The sequence below is a fragment of the Marmota flaviventris genome, chromosome 1, assembly GCF_047511675.1.
Source record: "Marmota flaviventris isolate mMarFla1 chromosome 1, mMarFla1.hap1, whole genome shotgun sequence".
NCBI classification, from domain to species: Eukaryota; Metazoa; Chordata; class Mammalia; order Rodentia; family Sciuridae; genus Marmota; species Marmota flaviventris.
In genome coordinates, this window is record NC_092498.1 from 184806598 (window position 1) to 184824534 (window position 17937).

Here is a 17937-nt window from a genome sequence, read left to right on the forward strand (position 1 = left end):
TGCCAAAACATGGTGGTAAGCTCATCGCTGCCATCTGCCCTCTGTTAGCATCCATCACTAGTGGTTGGCATGATACACCTACCACATGAAATGCTTCTTCTCAAAGGAAGAAAAACAGAACTGAAAAAAAAGAGAAGTGGTTGGGCCACCCTCATGTAGTTGTAAATAGTTTTAAAGGGGCAGAGAGCTGTCTCAGGGTCTTTGGATGATCTTTTTAAATCTGACCACGACTGCTAGATTTTCCTCACTGGTTAATTTTGACTCTGAAGCTATGCTATGATGTCAAATGTTCAAAGTAGGAATAAAAACTCTTCAGACATGTTTTAAAGAATAAGACAGCAAAAGTCAAGAAATAAGGCACCCATGGCCTACAACAGCAGCAAATAACAACATGGAAAATAAAATGACTGCTAAATGCTATGAATAGGATTTTGTGTTAATCACCCTTTCTTTCCTTCTATAAAAGTCAAATTCTTCTTATTTTCTAGATTTGATACAGAGTCTAATCCCCTCAGTAAAGGTTTCATAGACCACTTCAATCCACTACCATCTCTTTCTCTTCTTAACATCTTGAATACGTTGTATCCGCTCCATTCACTTTGAATTGCCCAAAACACAACTAACAATGAAAAACTTGAACTGTTATTCATCTTTTTATGTGTATATGTATCTTGATCCACTAAATTAATGTGAAGTTCCTTCAGGGTAGTATAACTGGTTGTACTTTTTGCACTTCCTATTGGCACAGAGTTTTGCATAGTAAAAATCTTAATAAATATTTATATGACAACATGTTTTCCCAAAGGGAGCTGGTAACGAGCTGCTCTACTTATTATTAACAGGAAGCACAGTCACAAACCAGAAATTGTTGGCTTTGGCATGGTCTCCTCACATTTCAAGTCAAAGCTTTCTGATCATTAGTGTGGTCCTCTCAAATCTTTGCCATGGAGAGCATCAGGAAATCAGTCAGTACAACACAGGCCTCAACAAAGGCAAAGATGTGTGTTTAACATAAGCTGGGTACTTAGATCATTTGTGAAAGAGTTGAACATTTTTGGATAAAATAAAAAAAATTATTTATTTTTTTATCCAAGTAAATGCAAGGGGACTATTCCTCATTCCCCTGCTTCTAATGGGTTCCTTTAAGACTTCAGAAATCTGAATTTTGCTCCTAGTGCAACCAGAGACTTTCTGCAAGACTGTTGGCAAATGCTAATGGAAAGGGTTTTAAAACAGTCATCAGAGATAATGAAACAGACTAGACAGGTTCTAATTAGATCCTTCTGTGTAAATTTAATGTAGGATGTTTAGAAAGTAGCCTCATAAATTAATTGCGGAATTAGACCAATTTTAAAAAATGAGAAGATATGAACAATTTGGGAGAAAATATCTAGTTAAGTCTCATACTATATATTTTAATAAATACCATATAACTCAAAGAGTAACTATTTTAAGAAAGCCTAAAAAAGAAACTTAAAGTATAGCTGAATATTTAACTGATTTCTAAATGGATTATTTAAGTATAAAACAATGAAAGGAATCACAAAGGAAAAACTGATACATTTATATAGATTAAATTTTGAAATTCTAGGACAATGGATAAGAATGTAAAAACACTCCCTTCATTCAACAGACATGTACTGAGCACCTACCACATATTAGGCATAATTCTAGGTGCTTGAGATGTCCCTGGAAACAAGATGGTCTCCCACATCCCTGTTATCAAAGGGGCTATATTATAGTAGACAGATATTGATAACAAGGTTGGCTGTGGTGATGCGTGCCAATAGTTCCTGCTACTGGGGAGGCTGAGGCAGGGGGGCTACTTGAGCCTTCACCAGCCAGGGCAACATAAAGAGACCTGTTCTAAAAAAATAAAGACTGTGACAACAGAATAAACATCTTGTACATGAAAAGATAAAAAGTGTTATATGGGGAAAAGAAAGGTAGAGGAATGAAGGGGATCAGGTTTGCCAAGGGCTGTGCTTGATGGAATGTTGAAGTATTAAATAGGGTGGTCAGGGAAGAAGACCTCGATGAGAGGATACAATGTGAATCAAAACTTGCAAGAGGAGGAGGGAGCGAATAGGTACCATGGAGGATACCTGAGAACATTCCAGGTAGAGAGAAGAGTCACCTACTGCTTGAGCAAAGACAAATAAGAAATTGGAAAAACATATTTTCAAAGAATAAGGTGGGAAAGAGATAGTAGACATAATGAATGTAGCAGAGAAAAAAAAGTTATGAAAATCAATTTAGAAAGTCAATGTCCCATAGAAAATGGGCACAGATAATCCTTGGGTAAAGAGAAACACGTGATGGACAGTCATCAGAAATGCACACAGGAAAGAAACCTTTCTCTGTGGTATCCAATGTGTGAAGACGAGAGATTGTGGCTAAAGCTGAAGGGAGAGGAATGCTCTTCTAAGCTGCTAAATAAAGCAAGAGGAAAATGACATGAACTTTTGTTGAATAATTTGATTATATTTTCTAATAGCCTTTATTTTAGAAATTTCCATACGTCTTATGGAAATGATCAGAAATTAAGGTGACATTTATGTCTCTCTACTGCAGCATTATTTATAATGATATATAAGCGATTAATAACTGGGTATTGTCCAAGTTGAAGTCTCCAGGTCAGGATTTATCTGTAAGCAGTTGATGCCTCCACATGAATGTTCCAGAAATACCTCAAACTCTGCATGTGCAAAGCTAGTCTCATTCTCCAGCGCCTGTTCCAGCCCTTAGGTCTCCTCTTGTCCTTCCCAAGATCAGAGACTAGCGCCAACATACACCCATTACACAAATTGCTTAAAGTCGTCTTTGATGGCTTCTCTCTTGCTTCCTGCTTTTTAATCAGCCCTTGGGTTTAATCAACCCTTTTGTCAATTCTAACTTTTGTCCCATTTACTGAATCTATCCCTTCCTCTCCAGAACTGTGTAAGCTCAGCCCTCATCATTTTGCATGGGTGCTAATGAGACAGTTTACCTGGCTGGCTGTGGCCAATTTTACCTCCAACCCATCTGTCTTGCCCTGGCCATAGGACTCTCGAATGTATAAAACTGGATTGAATCATTATTTTATTTAAGATTTTAAAAAAATGGTCCCTTACTGCTGTTCAGATCAAGATCCAAGCATTTTTCTGATCTGACTCTTGACAACCATCCCTTGTCCTGCCAGCCTGAATTCTCAACAATATTATTACAGGTTACATATCCTGCTTCTGTGTTTGCAAAAGTTATTTCCTCTGCCTGCTCCCTCTCTATTCCCCATTTATTCTCTTCATCTCTTCAGACTCAATTAAGAACTCTCATCACCCAGGAAGCCTTTCCTGACTCTGCTCCCAATTCATACTCAGGCTCAGAAGTTCTGTTCATCTCTCAAAATCATGCACAGTCACATGCATGCATAGTACTGTTGTGCAAACATTTTTTTTTTTTTTTTTAGCTTCCAGGACTGTCCTGTCTGGCTGAGCTGCAGGGTTCCACTGGGGGCACCATTCACACAGTGTCCAACCTGCACAGCTACATGGGGAAAGTTCTGCTTCCTTTCCATCAGAAAGAGGTCATTCTCATATCTTTATGTAAAATACCTGGTCTAGATCAAGTGTGGAAGTCGATACTTAGTTACAAAGTAAACAATTGTTTAATGAATGGAGGAGTGATCAGTCAGCCAAATTCTACTTTTCTTGATGAAAAATTATCATAGATTAGTGGTTCCTAAAGTGTAGTTTGTGGATTAGCAATATCTACATCACTGGGGAACTTGTTAAAATGCAGATTCTCAGCCCCCACCCTAGACCTACTGAATCAGAAACTTTGGGGGTAGAACCCAGGAAACTGTTTTAATAAGCACTCTAGATGATATTAATACACGTTTATCTTTGAGAAACACTATCTTTGACTGCTCAAAACTAAAAGCAGTGATTTCATTTAAAGGAATCAGCTAACTTTGCTTGTAAGAAGAGCATTTTTAAAAACTATTTGTTTTAGTTGTAGATGGACACAATATATTTATTTATTTATTTTTATGTGAAGGATCAAAATCATTGAATCACATGTGCGAGGCAGGCGCTCTACCACTGGGCTACAGCCCCAGCCCCAAGAAGGGCATTTGCTTAATTAAAAAAAATGTAAATTATGAAACAGCTCATATCTTTAAAGGGTATATAAAACAGCCACATGCAGTGGCACATGCCTGTAATCCCAGCAGCTCAGGAGACTGAGACAGGAGGATTGCAAGTTTAAGGTCAGCCTCAGCAAGTAAACCAAGTCCTAAGCAACTTAGTGAGACTCTGTTTTTAAAACAGGGGTTGGGGAGACTGGGGACGTAGCAGGGTGGTAAATTTCCCCTGGGTTAAATCCCTAGTACCAAAAAAAAGGTATGTAAAACAATATTATAGACACTCATGTACCCACCACTCAGATGTGCTCTATTTACTTCATCTTCCAATAAGAAGTAAAAGCATATCAAATTGCTAATGACCTATCTTCACTATCCCCTGCACTAAGCTAACCACTGTTTTACAGTTGGTGTGTATTTTTCCCATCCTTGTCTTTATACTTTTAATACGTAAGCGTATAGGCATTTATTTTTAATGAGAGACCTGTGCAGGATGTTACAGAAGAAATCACAACACTTGCCTCAGCAAGCTGAATAGGAAGCCACCTGAAGTAGCAGGCAGCCAAGGCAACCAACCAAACCTGCCCCCCTCTAACACTGGGTGGAAAAACACAGAACTCACATTAGTTTTGCAAAATGCAATCAGATGGGGTTAAAATCAGAAATCCAATTATTCCATTGTAGCTGATGACAAAAGCTAAAATGAAAAATCATTTTTGCCTTTTAGCCAAGGATGTCAAACACACAGAACTGACAGTTTGCACTGACCCAACTTGGTCAATTTTGCCTGGTCCTGTGGATCATGCACACTTGGGGTGTGGGCTTATACAGATATGTCATGAGCTCTGGACACAGGGAATCTACAAATAGTTGCTTTGGGGGCTCTGGCTCCATCCTGTGAAAATCAAAGATAGACCTGCTTTTTGTCAGCTGTAAATGACAAGACATTACCTGCTGCCCTCTGGCTTAACTGAAGGGATATGATGATTATTTGGGGTTATTTTTTTTTTGCTACTTGGGAGCCTGTAATTAAAAATTTATGAAAATATAATGATCAAACTCCTGAATCTATTTCTCCTAAAAGGGAAGGAAGGGAGGAAGGAAGGAAGGAAGGAAAGAAGGAAGGAGGAAGGAAAGAAAGTAGAAAGGAAAAAACCTAGAAACTTAACAGCTGGTTCCTCCCCCATCCTGACTTTCCCACGTCTTCCCGCTTGGCTCCTTATGATGATTTTGTAGTTATCATCACAACTCCTCTTCCTTCTATTTCCTTTAAAAGTCTGTAATTTTGCCTCTTTTATGTTTTGCTTCCTTCTCTCAGGTGATTATTTTGGATGTTAAAGTCTGAAGATCATTGCTTTTAGTGGTATGGAGACCTAGGAAAGTTTTATGTTGCTTTCGATGTATGTGTGTGTTTATTGAGGCATTACTTAGACATGGCTGACGGATAGCACCATTAACTCCTGACAATTTTCTGCATAGAAAAACACAATACAACATTTTTTTTTTTTGCTTATTCCTATCCCCTCCCCTAGAAGCTTAGTTGATGTCTGTCCTGGGGTGCCCTCCATGTACATGCATATGTGTATGAACATGCATATCCGCCCCCACCACATGCATGTGCTTGAATATATACATGTTTAAACATAGTTTTAAATTGAACAGCTAATTGGTGAACACATTTCTCCATGGTCACTTCATTCTTCACTAATTCTATCACATACATTTATTGTGTCCTGTCCCTGATACCACTTTACTAATAATACAAAGCTTCTCACCATGAAGTGGAGTCCTCAAACCTACCTTTTATTGCTCCTTCCCCCACTTTTTTTTTTATCCAGCATGCACCTGGCTAGAAAGTAAGTCTATCTACAGATCTTGGGACTACCAATCTTCAGATAAGATCTGTCCTTCTACAGCATCACCTTGATCTTCTCCATATCAGACGCTGCCTCCAGTAGCTGCCAGGCCCACTAAGTGCCTCCACATGTTTCTTCCTAACCAGATTCCACTTTCATCCTGGGTGGAAAGGTACTCAGTAGCATTTTCCAGCTTCTCTTGTACCATAGAGTCAACCAACAAGATAATAGGTAGAAATTGTGAGAGAGAATTCTTTTTTAAAAAGGTCCTCTAGAGTAGAAACACATAGCTGATAATGGGTACTTTTTATCTCCCTGTTCTCCATGTTTTTTATTTTTTATTTTTGCCTAGAAATTATATGCAAGGGCTAGAACTCCAGCAACTATCTTGATCCAAAAAGGAACCTTGAGAATAAAGCCATGTGCCAAGACTAAGCAATTCAGCAAGAAAGAAGTCTGAGTGCTGGATGATCATAGAATCATGCCTCTTGATCTGGAGAGAAAAGAGAACTTTGTGTGTGTTTAAGTCATTGTTTATGGTTTTCTATTATGGAAGGCTCTAATATTTATTCTCTTCATAAATTTAGCTATTTTCCTAATATATATGATATGTTGATTTGTTTTAATCTACTGCTCCTCTTTCTACAAATGGTGGCTTATAGATGGGCTGATCTCAGCTAACACCCAACACAATGAAGATTTAGGCATTCATTGCTTCATTTCTCCCTCAGTTTTCCTGCCCAGAAACTGAGAATAAAAATGATATGCACATCAAAGTGTTTGCTATTTTTCGGCCAGACTGATTTTTTTTTTATTTTTTAAAACTGTTACTAACTCAATGGTACCAATAGAGAAAATAGGAGACAGGAAAAGGAGATAAAACTCAAACCAGGATATTATCCCACTTGTGAAAAGCCCTTCCCAGTTGCTTCTTATAAACATCAGTGTGAAAAATGTCAATAAGTTGAACCTTAATTATTGCCATTTTACCCTCATTCCCACACTCAGGAATCGCTGAAATCTGACTACACATGTTGCATTATACACAAGAAGAAAGAAAGAAAGAAAGAAAGAAAGAAAGAAAGAAAGAGAGAGAGAGGAAAAAGACATTTTGAGAACACTGGCTCCAGGAGGACCTCTTGCCCACAGTCACTGGAATGGAGAAGACAATTACTGCCTTGGTATTTTCCATTTGGTTAAGTTGACTCCCAATGACGTGAAACACGTCCTTTCAAATGGAATTTAAAAAAAAAAAAAAGGAAGTTCTGCTCAAATTCTTATATTAGGTAATTTCATTTCTGCTCTTATGCACATTAAAATAAACTGGTTGGAGAAAATTCTTGCTAAATTAAATTTGATTTGATTAGGAAATTTGTGTCACATGCAGGCAAAACATGGTATGTGTGGGTTAAAAATGTCCTGATTATTGAAAAAAAAATCATTTTAGCAGATGAGTCAGTTCTGCCATCGCTTCATTAGGGAATTAAACTTGTGTTCATGTAGATCTGTGTTGGGGGTGAGCAAGGCTTTGGCTTTTCGTTGGGAAATCGCTCAAGCAGTAGACAGTTTGTCTTTTCTGAAGAAAAGTAACAGCCTCAAAGGCTGGAATATTTGAGTACCTTCAAATCCTTCCTGCTCTGGCTCCATATGACTCTTTCTTACTACTTCCTACCAATGTCACCATTTCCTTTTCAAAAACCAGTTTCTTTGCTCTGCCAGCCTCAACAGGCACTGAAAGGGAGGGTTGGCTTCTGAGTCTCCTCTGCCCTGCTCTCTATCCTTAGCTGAATTTCAACCAAAATAATTATCTTCCATTTTATTGCCTGGCTTCTACAATAAATGGGAGAATTTAAATAAGGTCGGTTCGAAGTTTTTCAGGGAGATGGAAGGTGCTTGTTAGAGAGAGTCAAACCCCTTATGGCAAGGAGATAGGTCAAAGGGCAACTATTTGATGGTACTTGATACTTGCCCAGAGCACAATGAATCCAAGATGGCCCATTTTCTAAGGTTTCAGTGAAGGCCTGTCTTTTACCCCCAGACACCAGAAGTTCTACTCTGGTAAGACACATGAGAAGAATATTACATTTTATAGTTCACTGAAAAAACACTCAGATGTGTAGGAGCAAATTAAAACATGAGGAAGAATTTCTGGAGCATTATTAATAGTACTTGTCAAAGGAAAGCATGACCAAAACGAGGTTTATATCTGTGAAACAGAGATTACTGGACAATATTCAATCCAGGGACCTGGTCCCACTATGGCATCTCATTTCTCTGGCAATGATCAGTGTGGCATTGGATGGAAGCCACCCATCACCATTTATACACTCAGCACCTCCAGAGGGCGCTGAGCATATTTTGATCTTTGCTCTTATTCACGATATTTCTGATTATTTCAAAGTTCTGGAAAGAGGCTGAGAAGGGATTTTTCTTTTGGGGGAGGTGTAGTTGGCACTAAGACTATCCATCACTCTGAGGCTCACTCAGGATCAACATGATCCTGCAGAATTGTCCTAACGGTGCCAGGCCTGGACTCACACTGTGATGGTTTGGATGTGAGGTGTCCCCACACAGCTCCTGTGTCAATGGAGAACTGTTCAGAGGTGAAATGATTAGATTATGTGCATCACGACCTAATAAATGGACTAAGTCATTTTATGGGCTAATAATTTGGAAGGACTACTGCACTGGGTGGTAACTGTACACGGGTGGGGCATGACTGGAGGAAGTGGGTGTCAGGGGGCACGCCCTTAGGGATAATGTCTTGTGACTCCAGCTCCTCCTTCTCTCTGATTCCTGGCTACCATGAGGTGAGCAGCTTCCTCTGCCACTTGCTTCTGCCATGTGGCTCTGGCTCACCTTGGGCCTGGAGTGATGGAGTTGGTGGACCATGGACTGAACCTTGAAACCTATAAGTTCAAAATAAACTTTGCCTCCTCTAAGTTGTTCTTGTTGGGTATTTGTGGCACAGCAACGAAAAGCTGACTAATGTACATGTCTATCTGCATGGATTAGAAGGAGAAAACCTAATTCTTAAAGTTTTATCATTCCATATCATTTGGCTGACTAAGGAAATAATATAAACCAGAATGGAAATGTAATATGTGTAATATATGTCACATGTGTTTACTTGTGGATCCCTTTATATAGATAGGATTTGATAGAGAGGCACCAATATCTAAACCAATAAAATTGTCCTCACCCCAAAGCACTCTTTGCAGCGGAGAAAAAAGTCACAGAGTCACTAAAACTCAGAGGACCCCATCTTGAAAATGGTGCCTCTGTAAGGATCCTGGAACTTTGGCTTCTGTGGCTGTGGAATCAAGTGTTGTAATCAGGACTCCCCAAACTCCCCAAACTCCACTCCCCAAACTCCCATGGAGCACACCTGAACCACGTTACAGGTCGGGAGACTCCAAAGCGTATTCAGTGATTCATTGTGTGAAATTATCTGAGAAAAAAATTTTCCCCTGTTTTTGTGATTATTGGACAAAGAAAATACTGGAAGAACAACAGCATAGTCTCTGATTTTCAGAAATTTTATATAATGATCTTAGACCCGACTCAATAAATAGCCCAAATAGCTTTAAGAAAGTTGATCACAGTCAATTTCTGGAGACAATATTTCCATTAACTAAATGTCTAATTTATTTTTTGCTTTATGTTCCCTCTTTGTTTTTATTGTTAATGGAAGTATAATTTACATAGATTAAAATGAACAGATGGGTCTTGATAAACGACATGCAACCCACACTTGTATAAAGATATACATTTCCATCATTCCAGAAAATTCCCCTGTGCTTCTTATCCATCAATCCCCTTTTCCCTCCCAAGGTAACCACTATTTTGATTGCTATCACCATTAATTGGTTATGCCTTTTCTAGAACTAAGTAAAATTGATTAGTAGGCTGTGAACTCTTTTGGACCTAATGCCTCATGTTTTGAGCATCTATAGAAAACTCTCCTTAGTTTCCTCATCTGTAAATTAAGGGAACTGCCCTGCAAATATGTGTGCAGCTATTCTGAGGTGCCCTGGGTTTCCTGGTGGGGGTGGAGGACCACAGAAGTCACCTTGATTGGGGGTGGGATGAAGAAGGGGTTGAGGAGTGGAACTCTCCTATATATGAGAACCACGGGTCTCAAAGACTCTTAATGACCCCTTTTCCAGAATGTTCCATAAATCACCATTCGTGTTTTCTGATATGAGAACTGTGACTGGTCCCCTCCAGGGAGGGTTGGAAGGGTTGGAAGACAGAGGCAGCCAGACAGGCCCCCCCCCCCCCCCCCCCCCCGCCCCCCGAGGGAGGGCCTGGGCACCAAGCACTGTAATATTAGTACTGGTTACAATCAGATAGCACCAGTCCAACCGAGGCGCCTAGACAATAGGCCAGAGGCCATGGGTGAGGGGAGGCACAAAGACAGCATTCAAAAGAGCCGACTCCGGCAGCCAGTGGCATTTCTATAGACTCCACCAGGCCCTGGCCAAGCCTGGATGTTACCCTCCTGCCAGAAAGCCATTTTTTTTTTTCATGGTGAGCTTTTAAACTGCTAAAAATAATAAACACAGAAAGGAAAGTGCTGACACAACCTTAAATGCAGAGACAAACTGAAACTGTGTTGTTCTAATAATGAAAACAAACTTGGGCTCCAAATTATAACCCAGAGTTCCAGCCGGCTGCCTGATGTTAATGTGCACCTCAAGACGAAAAGAGAAGTCAGAGGATTTATCAGCAGAGAAAGTAGAACAGCGCTGCACAGGGGCTTAGCCCTCTCTGACTTGCTCTCACCAAATGGCTCATCTAATTCTTATGGTTTTTGTTTGTTTGTTTTAGCATTCCGTGATGGAATGAGGGAATAGATCCATAGGAGAGGACTGTTGAAAAAACAAGTGAAAAATCATACTACAGTGTTTTTCCCACTGTACTATGATTATTCTTTCCCTCAGTGAATTGCTACCCTTCCTTTTCTCTAATGCTTTTATTTTTCCAGGTCATTTGATGTTTTCTGTTTCTCCCAAATACCTACAGAGTTCACTATGGTACATAACGAAAGCAGCAATGCCACCAATCGGAAGACAGTTCCTGTAATGTACAAGAGTGTCAAAATCACAAATTTGCAAACAGCCAACTCAAGCCTGGCATCTGACCTTCTTCGTCATTCGATCACATGTGGAACTTGGCACCACGCAGGTCAGCCGACGGGAGGGAAACCGCAGACCTGGAGAAAAGGAAACACAAGAAGATAAATATAAGTTGGTTTTCTTTTTTGTTGTTGTTGTTTTGTTTTTAAAACTTTCCCAACATTTGATTAATCTGCAGCTGCTCTGATTTCAATGCTTAAATAGTTTCTGGTTTCAGACCTGTCTCTGATTTTGAATAAATGCAAATTGACTTAAGATAAAAATCTCACTGTGAAGGGGACATGGTTTCAGGGAAAGGGACCTGAACACAAGGGCTGATATCACATATTATAAGCATGGGACAACTTTCCTGGCTCCCAAAGACCTATTTCTCTGTGGAATTTCAGGAACAAGACCCATGAGTTTTGGATCCCAAGCCTGGGAAGATGACTGAAAGACAAATGTGAATTTCAAACCAATTAGGAATTCTGTGCTCAAGTGGACCCAGCTTTATGTCAGAGGCTGGGTCATGGGATAGGACTTAGATAAATGCTGCATCCCTGCCATGGCAGAGACACTGCTGGGTGGCACCTCTGGGGAAAGGGCAGATCTATCAGGGCATATGTCAGGGGAGCCACCCGAGCTCCAAGCTATGGAACCCTCTAGATTGGGTGAAGTGTGATCATATCGGGAATACCTCCCACAGACACAAACAAGATGACTGGGGCAGCCAAACAGATGTGGCATCTGTTCATGTGGCAGCAGATGTCTTTCGGTGTCTGTCTATACTGCAAGTGAGAAACTGCTTTTCAATTGGGGCCCCATGATTTTTGTAGTGTCTGTTAAGGTGAACTTAGAAATCATGGAAAACCTGAGGTCAGGAGAAAATCTGGGTTCTTACCACCCAGAGTGGATCACTGTTAACATTTTTTTTTTGTAATTCCTGTTCTTTGTGTTCAATTAAGAAAAATAGAGCAGAGGTATAATCTCCTTGACCAGTCTACCCTAAGCCCAGTTCATAAATCTGTTTATACCTTTCCAGAACACTTTTTTTTGCATTCACATACATATCTATGTTTCCAGGGCAATGAACAGTGTTTGTGTGTTTTTAATTACCTGTGTGATATGAATCTCTCTATATGTATCTCCCCATCTAGATTTGTGACTCCACATTATGCATGTGAGCTTTAACCCTGATCATCTAGAGCAGCTCATTCCCTTTAACTGCTGAGTTGAATAAATATATACTTGGTTATTGTATTTTCCCCCAACACCCATCGTTTATGGCACCATAAAAGCACTAGTTATATCATTAAAGTGATTGTTGGTTATGTGTGGGTGTGCTTATGCATGTGTGTATGTGCAGATTTTCTCTGCTACTCAACTCTGGGCTTCTAGGCAAGTGCTTTGCCACTGAGCTGTATCCCTAGCTCCACTCTGGGCTTCCTGAGGATGTCACCTTGCCTTGTGTTTACTTTGACTCTGCCACATTATGACAGTGCAAAACACACACTCCAAATGTAGAAAGTCAATGCATATTTTTATTATAAATCGACTGGCTTGTTATTAATTTTCTTCCATTTTAAACAATCTATAGGAAGATTCTGAAGTTGTATTTATCCCATTCCTTCAAGATTTCTCTCGACTATTCTTGTCATAAGCCTTCTAATCTGACACCTTCAACTTCCCTGTTTACTAGACCCTCAGAAACCCTGATAGCATGAGGTTGAAGACCAAAACATTTAAAAGCATGCTCTCTCCTAAAAGCATGCTCAAAAGAGGAGATTAATAAACCAAGAAGCAGCTCATGTTTCTAATTGTTGTTATGACATTGTGCAAATTTTGAGTAAATATATATCCTTACCCTGACATTATGTCTAAGAATAAACAGTGCCTTTTGCATAAACACAACATATTTATGTGTGTGTGTATATATATATATATATATATATATATAAAAACATATTTGAAAGTGTAAGTCTGATATAGACTTTGAAGAATATATATGGACTTGACTCCATGAAAACAAAATGAATTCTGATGTAATTAACAACAATAAGCATTAATATGTAACATTTATTCAGCAGTTTGTGGTCTGGGTTGTGCTACTTATTTCACTTCATTTCGCAATTTAATCCTCATGATATGAGGTAGGTAAAATTATTTAAAATCCATTTTCAAGATGAGAAAAAAAGAGGCAGAGAAAGGTTAGATATTTTGCCCAAAGTCAAACAGTGAACAAGAGCCTAGCAGGGATCTTACCCAGGCAGACTGATGTCATGGGCCTTGTGAAAACAGGCTGAGAAGAAAAGACAAAACTGCTGAGAAGAAACTGAAAAACAGTGTCACTGAGGTGACTTCCAAATTTTGCTGTAATACAAACAGAGCATCTTTTTTCCATGATTTGTCCCTAATTGAGAACAAATCGTATCAGAGCCCTTCAAAGTAGACAAATTCAATGTGATTTCCTTGTCATGAAATTTAAAGGAGCAAGGTCACATCCTAAGCCTTTCCAGCTTAAACATATCCATTTTAAATTTGTCTTCTCTTTAGAAAAGAAGAAGCTGTGAATTTGCTCATTCACAGGAGACTTCCCAGTTTTGTTTACATGAGTTTCAAGGCAAAAATGAGAATCACTCCCCTGGACAACTTTAGCTCAGAGCATGCGTTCATTACACATTTTTAATTGGGGCACAAATATATTAACAGTGCAGTTATTTTGTAGTTTGAAAAGAATCTGTTTTGTAACTGATTCATATTTATATTTGGAATACATTTATTTCTGGGCATGAAACAGTTCATTTTGGTAGGCCATCTGACCCGAGGTGAGGTTGGCACTAATTCCCATGGCTGCTCCCAATTAAAGCAAATTGAAGGTTAAAGGATAAATAAAGTCCTTTTGACTTGGTTTATTAATCTGTTATTTATAAATGGCTCTTTATTTGGTCTATTTTGAGGGGAGAGAGCAGTAACTCTGTGCATATGAAACTGCACAGAATAAACTGGCAAATACATAATGAGCATTTTATTGCAAAGTTTTAAAGGAGCTACATTTATATTGAATTTATTTCTTCAGGGTTAATGACATGGCAAAAGTTCATTATATTCATCTTGAATCTGATGTCTGTAGCCTGAGATAGACTGAGTGGCATGAGTAGCTGACATTCCTTATCTGTGATGGTCCTGGGGATGGAACCCAATGCCTCCCACACACTAGGCAAGAACTCTACCACTCAGCTACAGCCCTAGTCTCTTTTGCTTGTTTTAAAAGGACTTATACATTCTTTTAAAATTTTATCTTGACAGTTACATAGTTTCTCCTTATATCATTAAATCAAAATCACACTTATTGAAGGCCAGTGAAGTCTTTCCTTTTGCTATTCCAAATAGGACTTCATTGTATCACTATGCACAAGTGCCAGTTCTCACCCATAAGGTAATGTGTAGGACAAACCTGGAGAAATGGAATTGGCTATTTAATGAGTATGCACGCTTTTACATTTTGATTGACATTTCTGAATTAGACTCCACAGAGGTTGTTTCAATTTATATTCTGTGTCTGAAAGTCACTGTTTCCCCATACCTTTGATAACACACGTTATCCAACATTATTCTTTATATATTGATGTGAGTTTGAACTCACACATCTCTGGGGTAAATAAAGTTGAGAATCTTTTGATATCTTTAAAAGCCTTTGTCTTATTCTGTGAATTTATCTCCCACCTTTTCCTTCTTTCTTTCCTTCCTTCTGTCTTTCTCCCTATGATTTATCCATGTATTTTTTTCTGTGCTGGGTTGATGAATACATTCTTATTGACACTGGTATACTGATGCCAAAGACTCTTAATTCTTTTGGTTTTGCTTGAGAAAGCTTTGTTAATGCAGGACGGATTTTTTTTTCTGTAGTTTTGCTTTTTGTTTTCTTTTTTAAAATTGTGGTAAAACACTTAACATGAGAGCTATCCTCTTAAAAGTTATTATTATTATTTTTTTAATCTACAACATAGCATTGTTAACACTAGGCCCAGTGCTCCGTCTTTCTCTTCATCTACCCTTTATCATGTCACTGTAGTTCTGCCTCTTGAAGAGGCTGAATATTTTTATGTGCTTTTTGATCCTGTTATTGGTCATGTGACATGTTTTACGCAGTAGGATATTGTCAGATATGCTGCATATATATCAATTTGAAAAAGTACTTATTATGTGTGTTTCCCTGCTCTTCTATGATTGCCATGAGAACATGACTGAGCTCCCTGTCTTGGGTGAGAAATACACAGTGTAGTTGGTTTGCATCAGTTGTCTCTGTCAGGTCACCCAGCTGACATACAGCTGACCACAGGTGTCTGAGTGAGTCCTGCTGGGTCTGGAAGAACCACTCAGCCAACCCTTCCTTAGACTTGTGGACTCTCACGAATACTAACTGTTTCAAACTTCTGAATTTTGGGGTAATTTGTCATTACCCCAAAGGAACCTCAAGTGATGTTATTATGCATTAGATAACTGCTACAGGACTCACCCCTGTGGCACTCAAAAAAGAGATGCCCACATAGAAGTTCGTTTGGAATTAGGCAATAAAATTCAGCAAATGTTCTCCAAATGCCAACTGGGAAGTGTATTCAGAGTATAACTATAAGATGATTTAAGCATTTAAATACAAGAAGCATATGCATGCAATTGATTATACAGGTGAAGGAAGGAGCAGGAGGCATAGGAACTCAGCAATGACAGGAAACCCCTAACTCTCAGTATAAGAAGGCAGATGTTGATACTGGAACCCTGTGTGCAGGGCCACCCAACAGAGATGGATAGCCTAATGGGCCTGACCAGTAAGAGCTGGGGCCACAGAGGAGACATGACTATGATTAGAGATCCGTCTAATGCAGAGAATGGAGACATCCTGAGTTCCCCTTTGCTTCAGATCTGTTTTCTCCCTCCAAGGCCTTCCCATGATTAGACCCAGAGGAGGCACAGTCCCCAGGAGGCAGTGTCTCCGGAGAACAGGGCAAGTCAAGGAAGGATCTGGGAGCAAACAGGTGAAAACACCTTTGTGATATGTGGCATGTGCTCGGTGCTGAGTGCCACATTCATAAACACCAGAATTAAACACTGCGGTATGAGGGCTGGAAAGTTCTGGATAGAGAGAATAAGGGGAAGGAAGCTCAAGCCGCAGCAACAGAGGGGACAGTGCAGGAAACACTAAAAAGAAATGGCCTGTATTCTGGTTTGGCTACGAAGGCTGAGTACTTAGGAGGGGGAGGCTGGGGTGGAGACTAGTGATGAGGCTACGAAGGCAGAAATGAGGCCATTCAGAAAAGCTTCAGAATGCTAATCCAAGAAGACTGGACTTTTGTTCTGAAGGCAGTGGGAGATTTCATGGTTCTGAGCAGGGGTAACATCTACATTGTGCACTAGGAGGATTATGCTAATAGAAATCGGAGGGATAGGTTGGAGAGAGAGAAACTAGATCAGGGTTATTAATTAAGTGTAGACTTCAGGGATTTCACAGCCCTCTTTAACTAATTTGCAGAAGTTTGTGCAAGCATTCGATTTCCTGAGAGATGGTGCAGAGCTTTCCCATGGTTTTCAGTGGCATCCATGACCACTGGCCCCATCAAAATTTTAAGCTCCTGAATCAAGGAAGCCATCTAGAAAGTCTCTTCTAATGGAGATATAAAAATATCACAGTGGCCGTGGGAATGGAAAGGGGAATCAGAAGCAAATATTTATGAGGTCTGATATAAACAAATATTCTAGGTGAACAGAAATAATAACAACAACAACAACAATAATAAAAGAGAGATTCTGGAAGGTTTAATTCTGGGCAATATCCATCTGCTACTGTTCCTTTCCTTCCCTCTATAACATGAAAGAAGCGAATTCATGTTTCCAAGATGTCATGAAGATTTACTAAGCTGAAAAGTTCTAACGGAAACATCAGGTATATATGTCACCGCTGTCCCCCTGACATGTTCATCACACATGGTACTAATCAGACACAACCTCTTCTAACAACAGAGTCCAAACACAACCTCCAAATCTGTCTTACACAGCACCACAGGCAGCCACTGCCAATAGATTCAAGATGAAACTTACGTCTCTGCTCTAAGGCTTTTTCTAGAGCTACTCTTCTTTAGCTTCATAATGGTAAAATACCAATGAATGGGTATACTGGGCTGACTGTATTATATACTCCTATGATCTGCATATACGAATTTTTGCGCATCTTTCTCACATGCAGGAAACTTAGTTACAAACATTTGGATTGCTAGTTACTGCTTACCCAAGTGCATAAATTCACTTAATGTTATCTACAAGCACATAACACACGGTTGAATTAAGCTGAATTAGGGGGAAATTTTTTGCGAATTTATTCTCTTATCATCATAGTGAAGTTTTAAAATTAGCACATCTTATTACAAACAAGTCTCCCTATGAGAGATTATTGTTTGGCAAATTCTTAATCACAATCATAGAAAATAGGTATACAGTAAATCATAAGTTATCTTTCAAACTATGGGTTGATATTTAACTTCACGAGGTGGTTTTCTTTTACTTTGGGAAATTTTCTGACATTTGAGTTGCCTTTAATACAGTAATACCCTAGTAAAGACAGATTCAGATACACCATATTTGTTTTCTGCTTGTAGTTGGTCAGCAAGAAAACCATTACTCTCTATATCCACATGAAGGCTTTGCCTGTTCATCTCAACATCAAACTCTAAAGTATGACCTTCAAAATTCAAAACAAATGTTTTTGGAAAACTTACTAGATTAAAAAAAATATTTTCATAAAATGGGATACAAATTTAAATGTACTGAGCTCCCAATAGTAATGATT

General features: G+C 39.1%; 1 protein-coding gene across 3 annotated transcripts in view; it reads right to left on the reverse strand.

Moving 5' to 3' along the window:
• The window catches only part of Thrb (thyroid hormone receptor beta), a 372625-nt gene that overhangs the window by 212621 nt on the left and 142067 nt on the right, over nt 1-17937 (reverse strand). For all 3 annotated transcript variants that reach the window (XM_071619528.1, XM_071619521.1, XM_027923190.2), the window contains exon 2: nt 11127-11197. The gene's annotated coding sequence lies outside the window, so the exon portion shown is untranslated. The remainder of the gene's footprint in view (nt 1-11126; nt 11198-17937) is intronic.